The following is a 5,470-nucleotide window of genomic DNA, read 5'->3' on the forward strand; positions in this document are numbered from 1 at the left end:
TTGATAGTGTTTTAAAATCTATAATTTTAATATTTTAGAAGTAATATTGTTTAAGATACAATTGAGATGATAAAAATGGTAATATGCCCAACAAATGGTTATTGAAAAGTTATTTTCTAAAGCTATTTTTAAGGGGAAAAAAGGTAAAAGTGGGATTAGTAGCAGGAGTATTTTTTCTTTTGGAAAATGTTTTGGAGTAGATAATTTACTTATATGGTATAAGAATCAAAATTATACAAAAAGACAAATATTGAAAAGTCTTGTTTCCACTCTGTATCTATCAACTCTATCTCCCATCCCTTTTCAGAGTTTAATTATCTTTCAGTAGTTCTTTATGCAAATACAAATGGTTCCCAATTTTCGATGGTTTGAATTAGGATTTTTCAACTTTAAGATGGTGAGAAAGTGCAATGCATCCAGTAGAAACAGTACTTTGAGGACTCAGACAACCATTCTGTTTTTCACTTTCAGTACAGTATTCAGTAAATTACATAGTAAATTACATGTACTTTCATTACAGTATTCAATAAATAGTCAACACTTTATTATAAAGTAGGCTTTGTGTTAGATGATTTTTGCCCAAAACTATTGTAAGTATCCTGAGTATGTTTTAGGCGGGCTAGGCTAAGTTATAATGTTTGGTAGGTTAAGCTCATTAAATGCATTTTCAATTTAGAATATTTTCAGTTTACAGTGGGTTTATTATAATGTAATCCTAAATTGAAGAGCATCTGTACAACTATATATTCTCTCATGTTCTCTTCTTTTTTACACCATCTTGGTTTTTTTTTTTTTTTTTGAGACAGAGTCTTGCTCTGTTGACCAGGCTACAGTGCAGTGGTACGATCTTGGCTCCCTGTGATCTCCGCCTCCCAAGTTCAAGTGATTCTCCTGCCTCAGCCTCCAAAGTAGCTGGGATTACAGGTGTGCACCGCCATACCCAGCTAATTTTTGCATTTTTAGTAGAGACAGCGTTTCACCACATTGGCCAGGCTGGTCTTAAACTCCTGGACTCAGGTGATCCGCCTACCTAGGCCTCCCAAAGTGCTGAGCCACCATGCCTGGCCTGCTGTTTTCTGGTAACATTATAACCTAGAGATCTTCCCAAATCATAGAGAACTTTCTCATTCCTTTTAATATCTGCATGTATTAAAACATGTCCATTTGTGTTGTTTCCAGTCTTTTGCTGATACTAATGATGCTGCAGTGAATAACCTTTAACATATGATTTCCCAAGTGTGCAGGTACACCTGTAGAATGAATTCAATCTTAACAGCAACGTATGGGTGTTCTTGTTTCTGCACAAATTCATCTTCAGGTTATGTTGACAACTGCTGGGATACTTGCCAATCTGATAGGTGAAAATGTTATCTCAATGTGGTTTTAGTTTGTCTTTTTCTTATTATGAGTGAGGCTGACATCGTACGTGATAAAAGAAACACTTTAGCAAAATTAAATTTAAAGGAGCTTAATTCAACAATGAACAATTTGCAAATCAGGCAGCCTTTCCAGCCAGAGTAGGCTCTGAGGTTCCAGCACAGCCATGTGGTGAAAGATTTATGGACAGGAAAAGGAAAGTGACATACACAAAAGGGAAGTGAGGTACAAAAACAGCTGGCTTGGTTACAGGTGGGCATCTGCTTTATCTGAACATGGTTTGAACAGTTGGCTACATTTAATTGGCCAAAACTCGGTGATTGGCACAAGTGTAGGCTATGGTGGGTTTACTTGTTATGGTTGACAATGTACAGAGGAACTTTTAGGCTGAACTTAAAATGTGTAAGGAGGCAGCATGATGCTAAACTTGATTTAACATGTTTGTGAGTTGTTTGTATTTCTGTTTCTGTGGACTCTCTTAAATGTCCTTTGCCCTTTTTATCTACTGATTTCTAAAAGCTCTTTATATATGAAGGAGATCAACTCCTTTTCTGTGATTTGGGCTACAAATATTTCCCCCCAATATTTCATTTGTTTCTTATGACTTTGTTTATGGTATGTGCCATATATTCAAATTTTATTTTAATGTAGTACAATTAATCTATTTGATGGTTCTGGATTTTGAGTTGTACTTAAAAAGGCTTCCTTTTCTCTGAGTTTTTGTCTTTCTGGTTTCAGTTTAAAATCTTGCTGTGAGGTCCTATCTTTGAGACTTCAGATGCAAGAAATGGGGGGCCAGGGAATACTGAATATTCTCCCTCTTTTAATAAAGACTTCTTAAGAACATAAAATTATATACTTAAAGTAAATTCCAATGGAAAAAAATTGCTCCCTCACCACATTCTAAATTTGGCTCTAAAAAAGGAGTTTCAAAAACGTGCTCCCTGGAACTCTGAAACAAGGAAGAGAAAGGACCCTGGATCCACTGGGTCTTGATAGATTAGTACCTTGTACACTGACTCTTAGCTGGCTGAGCTAAGCTGACACATACCCCTGGATTGGAACAAAAAGAAAATCCAAAAGAGCAAGGAAACAACAAAAAAATAAAGTTTCAGTTGACAACTGCTTGACAAGTGGGACCCCCTAGTGAGATGGCTGGGTAAAGGAGAGGCCCAAGACTCCTGTTGCCCACTGCTAGTCCCCAGTGTAACTGGAACCCAGAATAGGCATGGCCATGGAAGAGGGAGGGGCTGTCTGATGGCAGCTATGGTTGTAGATATGGGGAGGGGGATAAATACCTCCACCTGTTTTTCTCCTCCCACCTGCTGTTCTGCCACTGCCTCCCACTGGCCAAAACCAGCCAGAACCCAACCAGAGGGCAGAGAGGCCAGCGTGATGGAAGCTTGAGATGTGTATAGGTCAGTCTCTTGGGGCACAGAGCAGGCAGAGCGTCTTCACTACCCTTTCCCCCGACAAAGAACCAGATAATAATTTTTTTCTTTTTTGCTGAAGGTCATTCTACCTGATGGGTAATAAATTTTAATGAAAGACCTTCTGATAGCTATTGAGATGGAAATGATATATAATACTAATATATTTTCTTGTGTTGTTTGGATGAATCTTACTTGGCCACGGTATAATTTTATTTTCATATGAAGTCAAATTATGTTCCTCATAACCATGATAATAAAATATTTCTGAAAAAGTCAAATGTTTCCACAATGAACCTTTACTAAAATCTATATGGGGAAGTACAAAAATAATGTATATCTGCAGAGCGCCTTGTCTGACTAAGGATACCCTGCCCACCTGCTTTTATGCCATTGCCATTTCACTACTCTGTCTCTGTAAGAGGATGCATGAAACACCACATGTCCACCTGCAGCCTGAGAGAGAAAGAGGGGCTGTCAGAGCCCGTGAGCTTCCCAGGCCTTCCCCTGAGCTGCTTCTTACCCTTCCCTCTGGACATGAGGTCTCCAGATCCCCATCTCACACTTGAGGTGTTTTGAATGCTCACTTTGACTTCTAGCAGATAGAAATAATTTTCCTACCTGCCTTCCCAGACTAAGTTTCTTCCCTGGGCTCCAGAGCTTCTGAAAACAACCTTGCGGTATCTCTTTCATCCCTCTCTAAGAGGCTCTGTGGTCCTAAGCTCCAGGAATAAAGATGTCCCATCACAGAAGTTGAGAAGAATGGATGAACTGGTAAAACAGCAGGGGAAACAGAGCAAAGACAGCCCTTGGGACTAGAAAACACCTTGTACTGTGCTTGGGTATCAGGATACACCTATCTGTACGTACAACATATATGTATCTGAGTATGGCAAGTTTTACTCGGGGAAGTTGTCAAAATATAAATATTTCAAGGAAGTGTTTTATATTCATTGCATGCCTATTATAGGTAGTTTATAAAAGTTACCTTTAATCCTTCTCACAACCATTTAATGGAGGCATTTGCTCCAGCTTACAGTTTGGAAAATTATGGCTTAAAAGAGTTTAAGAGACAAACTTCAGATCACGCAGCCAACAGCAAGGTAGGCTCTGAGCCCATGTCTGCCTTCAGCAAAGGCCAAATTTCTTTTACTATGTTCTTTTGTCTCTAAGAAAGAAATTTCTTGTGAAAGATATGCTCACTGCAGGCAGGCAATGATTGAAATAAAGAAAAAAAAATGTGCAGGGCATGGTGGCTCACACCTGTAATTCCAGCACTTTGGGAGGCTGAGGAAGGTGGATCATGAGGTCAGGAGTTCACGACCAGCCTGGCCGAGATGGTGAAACCATGTTTCTACTAAAAATACAAAAATTAGCCAGGCATGGGTGCTTGCAATCCCAGCTACTCGGGAGGCTGAGGTGTGAGAATCGTTTGACCCCGGGAGGAGGAGTCTGTAGTGAGCGGAGATCACGCCACTGCACCAAGCCTGGACAATAGAGTGAGACTCTGTCTCAAAATAAAATAAAATAAAATAAAAATGAAAGAAAGAGAAAAAAATGCATAGACCAATTTGGTTGGTGATCTGAGTTTTCTATTCTGAAGAATTCTTTGGTAAAGAAAAAATTATCCAAAAGAAGTGATGGGGATGTCTGTTGCTCTCAGCATTTAAATTACATTGAATGACTTAGGAAGATCTCTCTCAACAGAAACAATCCTTCTCTAGCTGGAGGTGATTCCTTTTCTTCTGCTCCTGACCTTAGAGGTAAATCATGTCACAGATCAGGCATAACCTATGGCTTCCTTTCAGTTCCCAGAGTTAAATATATTTTATGTTCCCTGAGAATCATGGAAACATGCTCAGTCCCCAGAAAGTGCAAGGACTTCTTTGTCTCAGGGCTCCTTAATATTTTGGGAATGGATTGGGGGTGTTGGGGGAAAAAGTCTTTTTTCAACTAAGAATGGTAAAAGAAATTACTTGCAACATTAACTTCACAAATACAGCCCCTTTCTTATCATGAAAACTTCAACCAAACCCATAAACTGTCCATAGCAGAGAAAGGTAAACCCCGTCAAAAATGTTCCTGTGTCACCTATTCTAACAAGTGGATTGTTGGGTTTTTCTTTTATGCTTTTAAGCACACATTACCCAAAGGCCTAAAACAACTACCATCGCCTGGCTTTTTCCTTTCCAGAAATAAAGGAAAGAGACAGAAGTCCAATTCAGAAAGTACTGAAATCAAACATCCAATGGACATTGTTCCCTGCAAGTAAACTCCTTATCAGTCTCTTGCAGAGATTCTAAAACGTTATCTCGAAAGACCAGATTATGGGGCTGACCCACTCTCAATGCTGAGTAGGAATCAAACAGACATTCTTTTCTGTCAGCAACCCCGGCTTTGCCAATCCAGATAAATCAATTAATAGGATGCAGAGCTGCTGTCTTGCCTTTCTCTTCCCCATGCTTACCTCCCTGAGCTCCCCCGGACTCCTCAGTCCCCTGTTTAATACCATCTAAGAGTCCTTATTTACAAGAGGGCTTGTGCAGGTGCAAGCTTTCAGGCCAGCAGCACAGGAGCAATTGCATCCCCCCTCGCTTTCCATCCTCCAGGCTCCCCTCTTTGTGAGACACTTTTTTCTTTTCTCTGTTTTTCAGACCAAAGAC

The sequence above is a fragment of the Sapajus apella genome, unplaced genomic scaffold, assembly GCF_009761245.1.
Source record: "Sapajus apella isolate SASKATOON/1434 unplaced genomic scaffold, GSC_monkey_1.0 scaffold46, whole genome shotgun sequence".
In the NCBI taxonomy this organism is placed as follows: domain Eukaryota; kingdom Metazoa; phylum Chordata; class Mammalia; order Primates; family Cebidae; genus Sapajus; species Sapajus apella.